Source organism: Herpailurus yagouaroundi, unplaced genomic scaffold, assembly GCF_014898765.1.
Source record: "Herpailurus yagouaroundi ecotype Mexico unplaced genomic scaffold, PumYag 197, whole genome shotgun sequence".
In the NCBI taxonomy this organism is placed as follows: domain Eukaryota; kingdom Metazoa; phylum Chordata; class Mammalia; order Carnivora; family Felidae; genus Herpailurus; species Herpailurus yagouaroundi.
The window spans coordinates 335,723-354,318 of NW_024412428.1; the positions used below are offsets into that span (position 1 = coordinate 335,723).

At 37.9% G+C, this 18,596-nt stretch overlaps 2 long non-coding RNA genes across 2 annotated transcripts; one reads left to right on the forward strand and one right to left on the reverse strand.

Moving 5' to 3' along the window:
- Positions 1-405: 405 nt before the first annotated feature.
- Positions 406-18,339, reverse strand: LOC121012700 (uncharacterized). The gene is made up of 3 exons (XR_005782239.1): positions 18,329-18,339; positions 10,993-10,997; positions 406-659 (listed from the first exon to the last, which is right to left on the reverse strand). It is a non-coding gene; the product is annotated as an uncharacterized LOC121012700 (long non-coding RNA).
- On the forward strand, positions 1,203-5,127 carry LOC121012701 (uncharacterized). The gene is made up of 3 exons (XR_005782240.1): positions 1,203-1,316; positions 3,900-3,901; positions 5,113-5,127. It is a non-coding gene; the product is annotated as an uncharacterized LOC121012701 (long non-coding RNA).
- Positions 18,340-18,596: the final 257 nt, after the last annotated feature.

Here is an 18,596-nt window from a genome sequence, read left to right on the forward strand (position 1 = left end):
CAACTATAAGAACTTAATGCCCAACATCTGAAAATATCACCCACTCATCAAAATCATCAATGAATCATTCATTGACCTCCCAGCTCCATCCAACATTTCAGCATGATGAAATTTCAGTTCCTTATTAGGAGTCTGCCTGATCCTACAGTTTCTGACAGGCCTATTCCTAGCCATGCTTTATATACATCAGACACAGCAACCGCCTTCTCATCGGTAACCCACATTTGCCGCGATGTAAACTACGGCTGAATCATTTGATATATACATGCCAACGGGGCTTCTATATTTTTCATCCGCTTATTTATGCATGTAGGCTGAGGCATATACTATGGCTCCTATACCTTCTCAGAAATATGAAACATCGGAATCGTACTGTTATTTGCAGTCATGGCTCCAGCCTTCACAGGTTAGGTTCTACCATGAGGCCAAATATCCTTCTGAGGAGCTACTGTCATCACCAACCTCCTATCAGAAATCCCCTACATCGGAACTAATTTAGTAGAATAAATATGAGGAGGATTCTCAGTAGACAAAGCCACCCTGACACGATTCTTTGCCTTTCGCTTTATTCTCCCATTCATTATTTCAGCCCTAGCAGCAGTCCACCTTCTATTCCTACACCAAACAGGATCTAACAACCCCTCAGGAATAGTATCTGACTTGGATAAAATCCCATTCCACTCATACTACACAATCAAAGACATCCTTGAGCTCCAATTCGTCCCTATTGAGCAATATTCTCTCACAACTAATCCCATAAATCAATCGACCAACCCAGCATATTCCCTGTTAACGTAGCTTAAATACACAAAGCAAGGCACTGAAAATGCCTAGCTCATCTAGGCATCAGACTCCATAAACAGAAAGGTTTGGTCCTAGCCTTTCCATTAAGTAAATAGGATTGCATGTGCAAACCTCCGCACCCGGGTGAAAACGCCCTCTAAATCGTTAATGATCTAAAGGAGCGGGTTTCGAGCACGCAACAATGGAGCTCGTGGCGCCTTGCTTAGTCACATCCCCACGAGATACAGCAGCGATAAAAAGTAAGCCGTGAATGAAAGCTCAATTAAGCCATATTAAATGAGGATTGGTAAATTTTGGACCAGCCACCGCGGTCACACGGTTAAGCCGATCTGATAGACCCATGGCATAAAGCATGTTATAGAGGACCCCCACGCTAACGTTAAACTTTAACTAGTCTGTAAAAAGCTACAGTTAACATAAAAATATAGCACGAAAGTAACTTTAACACCTCCGACCACACGATAGCGAAGACCCAAACGGGGATTAGATACCCCACTATGCTTAGCCCTAAAGTCAGCTAATTAAACAAATCTATCCGCCAGACAACTATTAGCAGCAGCTTCAAATTCAAAGGACTTGGTGGTGCTTTATATCCCTCTAGAGGAGCCTGTTCTATTATCGATAAACCCCAATCTACCTCCCCACCCCTTGCTGATCCAGTCTATGTACCGCGATCTTCAGCAAACCCTAAAAAGGAAGCAAAGTAAGCACACGTATCTTAACACAAAAAAGTTAGGTCAAGGTGTAACCTATGAGGTGGGAAGTAATGTGCTACATTTTCTGTACTAGAACACTTTCCACGAAGCCCTTAGGAAATTAAGAACCAAAGGAGGATTTAGTAGTGAATTGAGAATAGAGAGCCTCACACTGCCCGTGCCCTCCTCAAGTGACAAAACCCAAAGACCATCTATTCAAACTATAAAAACACAAGAGGAGACAAATGGTAACAAGGTAAGCATACTGGAAAGTGTGCTTGGACAAAGCAAGATGTAGCTTAAACAAAGAATCTGGCCTACACCCGGAAGATTTCACATCAAACTGACCATCTTGAGCCAAAACTAGCCCAAACAACCATATGTTCAACTAACATAAAATAACAAATCAAAACGTTTAGGTAATTCTTAAAAGTATAGGAGATAGAAATTTAACTTGGCGCTATAGAGAGAGTACCATAAGGGAAAGATGAAAGAAAAATTAAAAGCACTATACAGCAAAGATTACCCCTGATACCTTTTGCATAATGAATTAGCCAACCTAACAAAGAGAACTTAAGCTAAGCCCCCTGAAACCGGACGAGCTACCTATGAACAATCTTTACAGGATGAACTCATCTATGTTGCAAAATAGTGAGAAGATCTGTAGGGAGAGGTGAGAAGCCTAACGAGCCTGGTAATAGCTGGTTACCCAGAACAGAATTTTAGTTCAACTTTAAACCTACCTAAAAAACCCCAAAATTCTAATGTAAGTTTAAAATATAATCTAAAAAGGTACAGCTTTTTAGAACGAGGATACAACCTTCTTTAGAGAGTAAGCATAAACATAACCATAGTTGGCTTAAAAGCAGCCATTGGTTAAGAAAGCATTCAAGCTCAACAATTAAAACATCTTAATGTCAAAAATATGCAACCAACACCTAACTTAATACTGGGTTAATCTATTTAACAATAGAAGCACTAATGCTCGTATGAGCAACAAGAAATATTTCTCCTTGCATAAGCTCATATCAGAGCAGATAATACTGATAATTAACAACAAGATAAAAATAATCTAACTATAAACTAAATATCAAACCAATTGTTGACCTGACACAGGCATGCAACTAAGGAAAGATTAAAGGAAGTGAAAGGAACTTGGCAAATGCAAACCCCGCCTGTTTACCAAAAACATCCTCTAGCATTTCTAGTATGAGAGGCCCTGCCCGCCCAAGGACGTTCATTAATCGGCCGTGGTATCCTGACCGTGCAAAGGTAGCATAATCACTTGTTCCCTAAACAGGGACTAGTATGAATGGCCACATGAGGGTTTGACTGTCTCTTACTTCTAATCCTTGAAACTGATCTTCCTGTGAAGAGGGGGGAGTAGGACAAGAAGACCCTAAGAGGCTTTAATTCACTGGCCCAAAGAGACTACACCAATACAACCAATAGGGACAACAAATCTCCCCATGGGCCAACAATTTAGGTTGGGGTGACCACGGAGAATAAAATAACCTCCGAGGGATTTAGATCTAGACTAACCAGTCAAAAGTATAACATCATTTATTGATCCAAAATACTTGATCAATGGCACAAGTTACCCTGGGCATAACAGCACAATCCTATTTTAGGGTCCATATCGCCAGGAGGGTTTACGACCTCGATGTTGGATCAGGACATCCCAATAGTACAGCAGCTATCAAAGGTTTGTTTGTTCAACGATTAAAGTCCTACATGATCTGATTTCAGACAGGAGCAATCCAGGGCGGTTTCTACCTATCAAACAATTTCTCCCAGTATGAAAGGACAAGAGAAATGAGGCCTACTTTACCAAAGTGCCTTCAACCCAATAGATGATTTAATCTCAATCTAAACAGTTCACCCATCTACATTGCCTGAGAGTTTGCGTTCATTAGGGTGGCAGAGCCCCGTAATTGCATAAAACTTAAACCTTTATAATCAGAGGTTCAACTCCTCTCCCTAACAAAATGTTTATAATCAACAATCTTTCATTAATTATTCCTATCCTCCTCACCATAGCTTTCCTAACATTAGTCAAACCTAAGCTATCAGGATATATACAACTTCGCAAAGGACCAAACATTGTAGGGCCATATGGGCCATGTGGTCTACTCTAACCTATTGCAGTCACCGTAAAACTCTTCACCAAAGAACCCTTCTGACCCCTCACATCCTCTATATCCATATTCATTAGAGCACCTATCTTAGCTTTCTCATTAGTCCTAACCATATGAATTCCTCTACCCATATCATATCCACTCATCAACATAAACCTAGGAGTACTGTTTACACTAGCTATGTCAAGCCTTGCTGTCTACTCAATCCTCTGATCACGATGAGCCTCAAATTCAAAATATGCTTTCATTGGAGCCCTACGAGCTGTAGCCCAAACAATCTCATACAAAGTTACATTAGCCATTATTCTCCCATCAGTATTGCTAATAAATGGGGTCTTCACATTAGCCACACTAGTTACCACCCAAGAACACATATGACTAATCCTCCCACATGACCCTTGGCCATAATATGATTCATCTCAACATTAGCAGAAACCAATTAAGCCCCATTTGATCTAACAGAGGGAGGATCAGAACTCATTTCCGGACTCAACGTTGAATATGCAGCAGGCCCCTTTGCCCTCTTTTTCCTAGTGGAATATGCTAATATCGTCATAATAAATATTCTCACAACAATCTTACCCTTCAGAGCATTTCACAACCCATACATACCAGAACTATATACCATTAACTTTACCGTCAAAACCCTATTCCTAACATTCTCCTTCCTATGAATTCGAGCATCCTACCCACGATTCTGATATGACCCACTCATACATCTTCTATGAAAAAATTTCCTACCCCTAACCCCTATGCACATGACATGTATCTTTGCCCATCATCACAGCAAGTATTCCACCCCAAACATAAGAAAGAAATATGTCTGATAAAAGAGTTACTTTGATAGAGTAAATAATAGAGGTTTAAATCCTCTTATTTCTAGAATTAATGGGACTCAAACCTAATCCCAAGAATTCAAAAATCTTGCTACCTTATTACACCATATTCTACAGTAAGATCAGCTAAATAAGCTATTGGGGTATGGGCCCAGTTGGAAGCTGCTGGTCACCATTCACTACAGGACCTAGGCCCTCTAGAAGTTGCAAGCACTGTAAGAGCTTGATTCTGGAGAAACTACCTATGTTGCAGGAAGCCGGCACTGGAGTTGTATGCACCTAGGAGCCTGGTGAGCAAACAACTGGACCACATACAAAACTTTCTCTTCCTGCAATTAACTCCTGAAGCACCTCTACAGACCCATCTTAACATTAAGCCAGCTGGAGAAGGAAAAACAAGGGACCCGATCCATTTCACAGAGTAGGCCAAAGGGTAGATTTGAAGCTGAGAAGGAATAAATTGGTAACTAACATAGGTGATGTCAGCTTACGTCATCCATTATAAAAATCCACATTTACCTAGTGGCTTTATCATCTGCTGAGGCCAAATCGCCTAGGTCCTTTATTTCAGAAGGAGTTGCCTTAACTTTAACTCCTCTCAATCTAAACATGATCCTTATTATTCTTTTATTTATATAGTACATAGTTATTATATTTTCTGACATATATACCCATATTCTTTGTTTGCCATTGCTTCCCAAATGACACTCTTTGACTCTTGTTTAGAATTCTGTTTATTGGCAGAAAATCAACTAGGAAACAATGGCTTAGAATTACACACTGGACCAGATGAACTTCACAGATATATTCAGAACATTTCCTCCTAAAGCAGCAGAATACACATTCTTTTCAAGTTCACATGGAACATTCTCCAGAATAGATCACATACTGGGTCACAAATCAGCCTTCAACAAGTACAAAAAGATTGAGATCATACCATGCATATTTTCAGGACACAACAGTATGAAACTTGAAGTCAACCACAAGAAAATATTTGGAAAGACCACAAATACATGGAGTTTAAAGAACATCCTACTAAAAAATGAATGGCGAAGCGGGGAGTGGGTGTGTGTGTGGAGGAATCCCCGGATGACACGGTTGGTTGAGCATCTGACTTTGACTCAGGTCATGATCTCAAAGTTTGTGAGTTCAAGCCCCACATTGGGCCCACTGCTGTCAGTGCAGAGCCTGCTTCAGATCCTCTGTCCCTCTCTCTCTGCCCCTCCCCCACTTGTGCTCTCTCAAAACTAAATTAAAAAATTTTTTTAATGTTTATTTTTGAAGGAGAAAGAGACAGAGTGTGAGTGGGGGAGGGGCAGAGAGAGGCAGACACAGAATGTGAACCAGTCTTCAGGCTCTGAGCCGTTAGCAAAAGAGCCTGTCATGGGGCTCAAACTCATGAGCTGTGAGATCATGACCTGAGCCAAATTAAATTCTTAACTTATTGAACCACCAAAAAAAAAAAAAAAAAAAAAAAAAAAAAAAAAAAAAAAAAAAAAGAATGCATTAACCAGGAAATTAAAGAAGAAATGTAAAAGGACAGGGAAGCAAATGCAAACACGACACTCCAACACCTTTGGGATGCAGCAAAGGCAGTCCTCAGAGATAAGTTGATTGCAATATAGGCCTAAATCAAGAAGCAAGAAAAGTCTCAAATACATAACCTAACTTTATGCCTAAAGGAGCTAGAAAAGGAACAGCAAATAAAGCCTAAAGCCAGCAGAAGAATGAAAATAGTACTGATTAAAGCAGAAATAAATGATGTAGAAACAAAAAAATTGTATAACAGATCAATGAAACTAAGAGCTGGTTCTTTGAAAGAATTAATATAATTGATAATTTCCTAGCCAGACTTACTGAAAAGAAAAGAAAGGACCCAAATAAATAAAAATCACAAATGAAAGAGGAGAGATCACAACCAACACTACACAAATATAAACAATTAGAAGGGAATACTATGAAAAATTATATGCCAACAAACTGGGCAATCTGGAAGACATGGACAAATACCTAGAAACTCACACACTACCAAAACTGAAACAGGAAGAAATAGAAAATGTGAGCAGTCCCATAACCAGCAAAGAAATTGAATTGGTAATCAAAACCTCCCAACAAACAAAAGTCCAGGGCCAGATCGATTCCCAGGATAAATCTACCCGGCGTTTAAAAAAAAATTTTTTTTTTAACGTTTATTTATTTTTGAGACAGAGAGAGACAGAGCATGAACAGGGGAGGGTCAGAGAGAGGGAGACACAGAATCCAAAACAGGCTGCAGGCTCTGAGCTGTCAGCACAGAGCCCGACGCGGGGCTCAAACTCACGAGCCGTGAGATCATGACCTGAGCCGAAGTCGGCCGCTTAACCGACTGAGCCACCCAGGTGCCCCTACCCGGCATTTAAAGAAGAGTTAATACCTATTCTTCTCAAGCTGTTCCAAAAAATAGAAACGGAAGGAAAACCTGCAAATTCTTTCTATGAGGCCAGTGTTACCTTGATTTCGAAACCAGACCAAGGCTCCACCAAAAAGGAGAATTACAAGGCAATATTCCTGATGAAACTGGATGCAAAATTCTCAACAAGATACTAGCAAATCAAATCTAGAGTATATTAAAAGAATTACTCACCATGATCAAGTGGGATTTATTGCAGTGGGCTGCAAGGGTGGTTCAATATTCATAAATCAATCAACATGATACCCCAAATTAATAAAAGGATAAGAACCATATGATGCTATCAATTGGTGCAAGAAAAGCAATTGACAAAAATATAACATCCATTCTCAATAAATACCGTCAACAAAAGTAGGGAGAGATGGAACATACCTAAACATCATAAAGGCCATATACGAAAGACCCACAGTTGGTATTATCCTCAAGGAAGACAAACCGAGAGCCTTTCCCCTACAGTCAGGAACAAGACAGGGATGTCCACTCTCACCATTACCATTTAACATAGTACTGGAAGTCTTAGCCTCAGCAATCAGACAACAAAAAGAAATAAAAGACATCCAAATTGACAAGGAAGAAGTAAAACATTCACTATTTGCAGATGACATGATACTCTATGTAGAAAACCCAAAAGGCTCCACCAAAAAACCGCTAGACTGATACATAAATTCAGCAAAGTCACAGGATATAAAATGAACTTACAGAAATCTGTTGTATTTCTATATACCAATAATGAAAAAGAAATCAAGGAATCCATCCCATTTGCAGTTGTACCCAAAACAATAAGATATTTAGGAATAAACCCAACCAAAGAAGAAAAAGTTCTGTACTCTGAAAACTATAGAACACTTCTGAACACTTATGAAAGAAATTGAAAAGGGCACAAAGAAATGGAAAAACATTCCGTTCTCATGGATTGAAGGAACAAACATTGTTAAATGTCTATTCTACCCAAAGCAATGTATACATTTAATGCAATCCCTATCAAAACACCAACAGCCTTTTTCACAGAGCTAGAACAAGCAATCGTAAAATTCGTATAGACCACAAAAGCCCACAAATAGACAAAGCAATCCTGAAAAAAAAAAAAAGCAAAGCTGAAAGCATCACAATTCCAGACTTCAAGATTTCCTTTAGCCATTGTTTCTACATTTTGTTGTATCTAATTTTTAGAGCATATATTCATGAAATACTATATTCTCTTCCTTATATCCCCAATATATTCTTAGTTCTCCATTGAATTCAATTCTCATTAATCTTTGGGTCAGTTAATGTCATTCCAGCCATTGTGATTGTCCAAAGATCATTCTCTAGTAGATTTGGAAATAAGGGCTCATAGCAACAATATTCCTTGAGTTTTTTCCACAAGTTGTTGACAATTACTCTACATCCTTTAGATCTGAAAATTAAATTTGCTGGCTATAAGATTCCTAGCTGACATTCTTTTCTGTGACTCTCTTAAATCTATTTGTTGTCTATTGGCATAAAGCATTGCTATCAAGAACAGTGACAATAAATTTTTTTTAATATTTTTTTTGACAGAACATAAGCGGGAGAGGGGCAGAGAGGGGAGACAGAAGATCCAAAGCGGGCTTTGCACCAAGGGACTGACAGCAGTGAGCCTGATGTGGGGCTTGAACTGACAAACCGCGAGATCATGACCTGAGCTGTAGTCAGACTCTCAACTGACTGAGCCACAGGTACTCCAATACATTTTAGTTTATCACTTGTACTTTGAATCTCCAAAGAATATTTTCTTTTTCTATTTCTTTTTTTTTTTTTAATTTTTTTCAACGTTTTTTATTTATTTTTGGGACAGAGAGAGACAGAGCATGAACAGGGGAGGGGCAGAGAGAGAGGGAGACACAGAATCGGAAACAGGCTCCAGGCTCTGAGCCATCAGCCCAGAGCCTGATGCGGGGCTCGAACTTTTACGGACCGCGAGATCGTGCCCTGGCTGAAGTCGGACGCTTAACCGACTGCGCCACCCAGGCGCCCCCTATTTCTTAAAAAGTCTAATAATTTGTTTTTTTAAAGTAGGCTCCACAATCAACATAGAGCTTGAACTCATGACCCTAAGATCTAGAGTTGTATGCTCTACTGACTGAGCCAGCCAGGCACTCCCAAAGTCTAATAATTTTGAAAAATATGTTTTAGTATTTGTCATTCAGGGTCAGTTTTCCAAGATATGTAGGTGTCCTTTCAATGTTTTAATTTTGGTATAAAATTTTCTTGCATTATATTTTAAAGTATTTATTCTTTTTCCTTGCTTCGATTTTTTTCTTTGATGACTCTTAAGAGAGATGTTATTATACTATGTATTATATTTTATTGTTTTATAATATTCACATATTATTTATTGTGCTCATATTTATATACATATAAGATCTTCCCTGCCTGTCTTCTATATTTGCTCTTTCTCTTGAAGATTTTTCATTTTTCTTCATTTCTGTTTGATTTTCCCCCTTTACTTCTTTTCCTCTTAAGACATTTTACAGAGCTTCTTCACTTTATGTTTCTTCCAGTTTTTCCTCTGTTTCCGAAGTGATTCTTTTCTGAATTGCTACCTCATTTCTGATGTTTTTCTGGTTCTTATGTTGTTTTTTCAATTCTTTATAGTTTTTAATGTCTTTTAACGAGTTTTAAAATATGAGGGTGTTGTTTCTATCTTGTGTTCCAAGCATAAGTTCCTGATGTCCTTTTATTTTCTTTTGGGAACTTACCTGGTTTCTTAATCTCTATTTAACAAAGTACATTAACTATGTACAAGATTTAACACGGATCTATTTTTGTTTTCTATTTTTACTTTAAATTCGTTGTGTAAACTTTAAGAGGTAGAATTTAATGGTTTTGACAATTTTACAGCTCTCTAGTGCCATCTTCTGTTGTTTTTATGAGAAGTTACGGAGCAGCTTGCTTTCTGAGATATCCTGATCCTGTCTCTGCACTGTAACTTGTTTTGTCTGTATCCTCTTTTTCCTCTGTGTTGTCTATGAACTGCTTAAATCTTCAACATTCCCAGGAGGAGAGATTTAGCCGGTTATTTCTGAGAGTTTATGAGACCATCTCTCTCGGTACCTTTTTATCTTTCGGAAGACACCTGTGCAAAATACTGGCGTTGCAGATTTTATTCTCCAACTGTTTCACGGGGGTTTCCCAATAAATACCTATTAGTAACTGAAGATTTTAGTTCTGTCTGGTCCTCTATTTCTTCCCTGTTTCCTCTTGCACAGATGCAGATACTGTTTATCTCCAACAGTTTTCGGTGGTTTGTTGCTATTTGCTTATGCTTTGGCGTTCATGGCATTGCTGTATCACCTCATTTTGTTGTAGATATTATTCAAGGGTTGTTTCTATTCATTCTAGTTCTGTGTGGGCTTTTTTTAACAGAAAAATATTAATATTAACATTTTCTCTGAACCAATAAAAATATGGTTTTTGCTTTGTTTTTTAAATTCAGGGCTTGAACAGTCTTTGTCATTAAGTCCTTGGCATGCAACATACTTGTCATCTTTTCATGGGATGTCAACAGCTATCAATAGGATATCAGTATTTTCTTTAAACATTTTTCTCGTAACTTTTATTCAATTTTGAGAGACAGAGCCTGAGTGGGGAAGGGGCAGAGAGAGAGAGGGAGACACAGAATCCCAAGCAGGCTCCAGGCTCTGAGCTGTCAGCACAGAGCTTGACGTGGGGTTTGAACTCTTGAACCCGAGATCATGACCTGAGCCGAAGTCAGATGCCTAACCGACTGAGCTACCCAGGTGCCCCGATATCAGTATTTTCAATCCTGCTGGAATTTTTTTTTTTTGAATTTTTGTTAAAGTTTATTTGCTTCTTTTGAGAGAGGGGGAAAGAGAAAGCATCCCAAGCAGGCTCTGCAGTGTCAGCACAGAGCCCAACACAGGGCTCAAACTCATGAATCGATTAGACCATGACTGATCGGAAACTGAAAGTCAGACACTTAACCAACTGAGCTGCCCAAGTGCCCCGTTAGGATTGTTTTGATCCAACTAGATTAGAATACACATAGGATGGGGCGCCTAGGTGCCTCAGTCAGTTAAGCGTCTGACTTCAGCTCAGGTCATGATCTCACAGCTTGTGAGTTCGAGCCCCACATCGGGCTTTGTGCTGACAGCTTGGAGCCTGGAACCTGCTTCAGATTCTGTGTCTTCCTCTCTCTCTCTGCCCCTCCCCTGCTCACACTCTGTCTCTCTCCCAAAAAATAAATAAACATTTAAAAACATTAAAAAAAATACACAAGGGATTACACCTAAAACTGTCAAAATTTATTAAAAGCTCATGGCAACAACATTTAAATTGGAATATCTTATTTCCTTTGATTTAGATATCCCTGCTTTGTGACTCTATCTTACAATAATAAAATCATCAGTATCAAGAAACATATATACAAAGATATAAAAACAGTATCACTTTTAGTGTAAAAAGGTGGGGGAAAAAAACCCAGTATGGGGAATAGATTATCTGTAGAACATTTACACTATGGATTGATTATGCAGCTATTAAAATGAATTAGAGTCATGTTAATTCACCTGAGGAATATCCATAATCTATTCTGTTTAGGGATACTTTGCAAAGTTTGGAAGCAACAAAAGAAGATTACATGATTTAATATCCTGTCATAGCACTTTCTAGTTCTTCTGGAAATGTAACTTGACTTACTGTTTACAAATGAATAGGGCCCAGATATTTTACAACATTGCAAAGTTAGAGGCTAACTTGTAGAACAGTAGTAAGATGTGTCATATGGACTGAATTGTGTCCCTATATCAAATTCATACGTTGAAACCCTAACACCTAATGTGACTGCATTTGGAGATAGGACCTATAAGGAGGTAATAAAGGTTAGGTGAAATTGGGTAGGGGCTTAGTCCAATAGAACTGGTGTCTTTACAAGAGAAAAGACATGAGAGCGTCCCCCACACTGCGTGCACAGAGAACAGATACTATGAGGACAGAGTGAGAAGGTGGCTGTCTGCAAGCTGGGAGGAGAGACCTCATCAGGCACCAATCCTACTGGCATTTTGATCTTTGACTTCTAACCTCCAGACTATAAAAAAATAGATTTCTGTTGTTTAAGCCACCCTGTCTGTGGTATTCTGTTTTGCTAGCCTGAGCTGAATAATAACACAATGTGATTATTGTTTTCTGTTTACTGAAGACTATAATCCCCAAGGTTATTATTTTATTTTGCTATAAGATATTGATTTTATACAATTGACCCTTGAACAACACAAATTGAACTGCACAGGTCCACTTATATGCAGGTTTTTTAATATACTCTATAGTACTATAAATATATTTTCTTTTCCTATGATTTTCTTAATAACATTTTCTTTTCTCTAGCTTACTTTATTATAAATAAGGATACAGTATATAAGACATGTATAAAATGTGTATTAATTGACTGTTTATATTATCAGCAAGTGTCCCAGTTGACAGTAGGCTATTAGCAGTTCAGTTTTGAGGGGGTCAAAAATCACACATGGATTTTTCAATCGTGTAGGAAGTTGGCACCCTTAACCCCCACGGTGGTCAAGAGCCAACTGTGGAGCACCTGGTTAGCATCCAACTCTTGGATGGCTTAGTTGGTTAAGCATCCAACTCGTGGTATCAGCTCAGGTCGTGATTTCATAGTTCGGGAGTTCGTGCCCTGCATCGGGCTCTGTGCTGACGGTCAGAGCCTGCTTGGGACTCTCTTCCTTTCTCTGCCATGCCCCTGCTTGCATCATGTGCTGTTTCTCTTTCTCTCTTTATCTCCCTAAATAAACTTTTTTTAAAAAGCCAGCTGTATTTAATCTAGCAATTATCTTACAGCATTCCTTTTATCATCGTTGATACAAATCCAGGTTTCTCACATTTGAAGTGAACCAGAGTTCTCATTCTGCTGGTTTTCACATTAATGATTCAAATACATTTTTGACATGTGCTCAGTACTACCTATATGAAAATTTTGTTTTCACTAATTTGAGATATAGGTGGTTTTATTCCCTTTTTAGAAAATGATGGTAAAATATATTTAACTTAAAACTTGCCCTTTTCGGGGCTCCTGGGTGGCTTAGTCAGTTAAGCGTCCAACTGGCTCAGGTCATGATCTCACAGCTCGTGAGTTCAAGCCCCACCTCGGGCTCTGTGCTGACAGCTCAGGGCCTGGAGCCTGCTTCAGATTCTGTGTCTCCCCTCTCTCTGCCCCTCCCATGCTCGTGCTCTGTCTTCCTGTCTCTCAATATAAATAAATGTTAAAAAAAATTTGTTTTAATAGACTTTATTTTTTAGAGCGGTTTTAGGTTCACAGCAAAACTGAGTGGAAATTACACACATTTCTCATACGTTTCCAGCCCCAACACATACACACATACATATGTGTGCATACATGCACACATACACAGTCTTGGGCACTATCAACAACACGAACCAAAGTGGAGTATTTGTTACAGTCAATCAACAAGCCTACATTGCTGACGCATCCTCATCACCCAAAGTTCATAGTTTATCCCATTAGGGTTGACTCTTGATGTTGCACGTTCTGTGGGTTTCCATATTTGCATAAAGACATGCACATACCACACAGAATCGCACAGAATAGTTTCACTGTCCCCAAAATCTTCCCGTTCACCTCTCCCTTCTCCAATCCCCTGGCAACTATTTTTTTACTTTTTCTACCTTCATGGTTTTGTCTTTTCCAGGATGTCATATAGTTGGGATCATAAAACATGTCATTTTCCAGATTCATTTATTTCACTTAGCAATATACACTTAAAGTTGCTCTGTCTTTTCATGGCTTCATAGCTCATTTGTTTTTAGCACTGAATAACATTCCATAGTTTGGATGTAGCACAGTTTATTTATCATCTACTGAGGGAGAAGGTTCCAACTTTTGGCAATTATGAATAAAGCTGCTATAAATATCAGTGTGCAACTTTTTGTGTGGTTGTAAGTTTTCAACTCGTTTGGTCAAATACCACGGAGGGTGATTGTTGGATCCAATGATAAGAGTATGTTTAGTTCTGGGCACCTGGCTGGCTTAGTTGGTGGAGTGGTGTGTAACTCTTGATCTCAGTATTGTGAGTTCAAGCCCAACGTTGGGTGTAGAGATTACTTAAAAATAAAATCTAAAAAAAAAAGAGAGAGAGAGAGAGAGAGAGAATATATTTAATTATGTAAGAAAAGTTTGTGTCCTCCCAAAATTCTTATGTTGAAATCCCAAACCCCAATGCAATAATATTAGGAGATAGTGCCTTTGGAAGGTCAAGTGCTCTTGAATGGGATTAGTGTCCTTATAAAAGAGACCCGAGAGAACCCTCTCACCCCTTCTGCCACGTAAGGACACAGTGAGAAGATTGCTGGCTATAAAACAGGAAAGGCCCTCACCAGACACCGTATCTGACAATACCTTGAGCTTGGATTTCTCAGCCTCAAGAACTGTGAGAAAAAAATTTCTGTGTTTACAAGCCACCCAGTCTATTTTATTCTGTTGTGATAGCCTGAAAAAGACTAAGACAATTGCCAAACTGTCTTCCAACATGGCTGTACCATTTTGCATTCCTACAAGCAATGAATAAGAATTTCTGGTGCTTCACATCCTCACCAGAATTTGGTGCTATCAGGTTTTTGAATTTTGACCATTCTAAAAGATGTCATTGCTGTTTTAATTTGCAATTCCCAAATGACATAGGATGTTTAGATGATGGTGAGCACCTTCTCAAATGCTTAATTGCCACCTGTACGTTTTCTTCAGTAAGGTATTTTTTCAGGGGTTAAATTGGTTTGTTAATTTTTTAATTTAAAGAGTTCTTTGTATATTTTGGATAACAGTCCTTTACAAGGTATGCCTTTTGCAAATATTTTCACCAAGTCTGTGTCTTGTCTTCTCATTCTCTTGAACACCGTGTGTAGTTTTAAGGTGGATATGGATAGAATAAAAAAGTATGTCACTATTACCACCAGTTATTCAAAAGTCCTTCTGAAGTTTTCTTAAAGTTAATTTTTACTTACACATTAAATATATGAATATATTCTATTCGTCAAAAAAAGCTTTAAAACAAAAAGATGAAGTGCCTTTGATCACCCCTCTAATCCCTACCCTCTATTTATGTATTTTTTTCTATAACACCGAGTTATCTCCTGTGCATTAACATACATGTATATGTACCTATATGAAACATTTAGTACATACATGCTTCTTTCGGACATCACTGTTTCTTTTGGACATTAACTGCTAATTCCGACTTTGTAATATTCTGCATCTTGTTTTTATCCTTTTACCATCGAGGTTTTTATTCCCCCTGAGAGTAACGTAGATCTGCTCCATTTATCTAAAATCCCCAACATACCCACTTTAGTACATCACCACCGTTGTCCTGCTGGGTAAAGCCACATTTATCTCTCAGCCCGTCTCTATTCTTGCTCCCTTACAGTTTTCTACAAAACAGCCTGAATTATAAATAAATAAGTAGTATATTTTTAAAATCAGGTTTTGTAATCTAAAGACTCAGAACATAGAAATAGCTTTTCATTGCTCTTAAAATTAAATCCAAAGTTTCTTCAATAGAATGTAAATACTCTGAAGGCAGGAAGTTTTAATTTCTATTTCTATTTATTATATTTTTGTTGTGGTAAAATATATATAAGACTTACCATTTGAATCACTTTTATGTGCACACTTCAGTTGTATTGAGTAGATCCACATTATCACTACATTACCGCTGGATTGTACATCCAAAACCATTACCAATATCTACCTCCAGAACTTTTTCTTCATCCAAAGAGAAACTACACCTATCAAGCAATAACTCTCCTCCACCAATAACCACCTCCAGCTCCTGGTAACCACTATTCTACTTTATGTCTCTAAGTTGGAAGGCAGGATTTTTTTTTAATTAGTTGACAAACATTTATAAACCATAATGAGAATTACTGCTATTGTAGGACACTCTCGAACAATCACAAGTGTGCATTCCAGGACAGCTACCCATTGGTAGTGCAGTTGTTGTTCAGAATTTTGTAGTCTCCAAACCACTGAAAAGTAGCACTTGATTTGCCTGTGAAGTTATCCATTCTGAAAGACACAATTAGTAGTCTCCACCTTTTGAAATGTGGACCATAATATGTCAGTGTAAATATGATGCTCCATATAATCAGCAGTCTGCTTCTGAAGCTCTAAGACTTGGACCATGTGGAGATTGCACTTTGTATTACTTTCTCTGTTGTACTTGTTGGTTACAAACAGCATCACAGTAGTTTTTGTTGCTGACACCTTGACACTCATAAAAGTTTTCTTCCTTGCTTTATAAATGAGACCACCAGATCACCAGAATGGCCAGCAGGAGCCGTGTGGCCTGCCATGGTCTTGCCATGGTCCCTAAGCTGGGGAGGAACAGGAAGAGTCCCCTTCTTGCTCTCCAAGGGGAAAAGAAAGGCTGAAATTTTTATGTTTTGTGTATTAGAATAACCCAAGCCCCTAGAAAAGCTTAGCACATTCAGTAAATTGAGTGACTTTAACAGGAAAACACTACAATCATTTCAATAGATTTAAAGTAAGTATTTTTAAAAGTTCACTGTATTGCCATAATTTTTTAAATCCCATCAATTTGTAATAAAAAGGAAGTTTCTAATTTCTGAAACCAATAAGCTATTATAGCAAGGTGGCAGGATACAAGGTTAATATACAAATGTCAGTTGATTTCCTATATGTTAGCAATGAGCAAGTGGAATTTGAAATTAAAAACATAACACCATCTACATTAGCACAACCCCAAAATAAATACCTCTGTATAAATCTAACAGAATATGTACAAGATCTGCATGAGGAAAACTACAAATCTCTGATGAATAAAATCAAAGAAGAAGGAAATAAATGGAGAGATATTCAATGTTCATGAATAGGAAGACTCATATTGTCACGATGCCAATTTTTCCCAATGTGATCTATAGACTCAATGTAATCCCAATAAAAATCCTAGCAAGTTATTTTGTATATATAAGCAAACTGATTCTTTTTTTAAAAAGTTTATTTATTTTGAGATAGAGAGAGAGTGTGAGTGGGAGAGAGGAGAGAGACAGGGAGAGAGAGAGAGAGAGAGAGAGAGACAATCCCAAGCAGGCTCTGCACTGTCAGTGTAGATTCCAACACAGCCGACAAAGGGTTCAAACTCATGAACTGTAAGATTATGACCTGAGCCAAAATTAAGAGTCAGACACTTAAACATCTGAGCCACCCAGGCACCCCATGAACAAACTGATTATTAAGTTTATACGGAAAGGCAAAAAGACCCCAAATAGCCAACACAATACTGAAAGAGAACAAAGTTGGATTGATATTAAACTTCAACACTTACAAAACCACAGTAATCTGAACAATGTGGTATTAGCAACAAAATAGAGAAAGAGATCAATGGAACAGAATATAGAGCCCAGAAATCGACCTTCATGAATAGGGGTGCCTGGCTGGCTCAGTTGGTAGAGCACATGACTCTTGATCTTGAGGTTGTAAGTTTGAGCCCCATGTTGGATGTAGAGATTACTTAAAAATAAAATCTTAAAAGAAAAAAAAAAGAAATTGACCTTGATGAATATAGATCAACTAACTTTTGACAAAGAGCAAAAGTAGTGCAATGGAGTAATACTGTCTTTTCAACAAATGATTCTGAAACAACTAGGCATCCACATACAAAAAAATAAATAAATAAGAATAAAAGAAGCTATCCACACACCTCACACACTTCACAAAAATTAACTCAAAATGGATCACAGACCTAAATGTAAAATGCAAAATTATAGAACTCCAAGAAGATAATGTAGCAGAAAAACTAGATACCTTGGGTACAGAGATGACATTTTAGATATAATACAAAAGGCACAATCTAGGAAAAAAATAATAAATAAAATTAATTCTATTAAAATTAAAATCTTTTGCTCTGGGAGAGGAAATGTCAAGAGAATGAGAAGAGTACCCAGATTGGGAGAAAATATTTGCAAAAGGTTTGCCTGATAAAGGAATGTTGTCCAAAGCAGACAAAGGATTCTTAAAACACAACAATAAGAAAACACACAACCTGATTAAAAAAGTGGGCAAAGGTCTTAACAAACCCTTCACCAAACAAGATATGTAGGTGGAAAATAACCATATGAAAAGATGTTCCACATCATATGTCATTATGGAAATGCAAATAAAACCAGTGGGATATCACTACACACCTATTAGAACGGCCAAAATCTGGAACACTGACAATATTGAATCTGGCAAGAGTGGGTAGCTGTAGGACCTCCCACTCATTGTTTTGGAAGACAGTTTGGCAGCTTCTTACAAAATTAAACACGCTCTTACCATAAGATTCAGCAACCATGCGCTTTGATATTTACCCAAGTGATTTGAGAACTTATGTTCACACAAAAACCTACATACAGATATTTATAGTAGCTTCATTCATAATTGCCAAACTAGGAAACAGCCAAGATGTCCTATGGTCGGTAAGTGAGTAAATAAAACTTTGGTACATACAGACAATGGAAAATTATTCTGTGCTAAAAATAAATGAAGTAGAAAGCCATGAAAGGACATGGGGGAAACTTAAAGCATATTACAAAGTCAAAGAAGCCAATCTGAGAAGATTATATACTGTATGATTCTAAATATGTGACATTTTGGAAAAGGCAG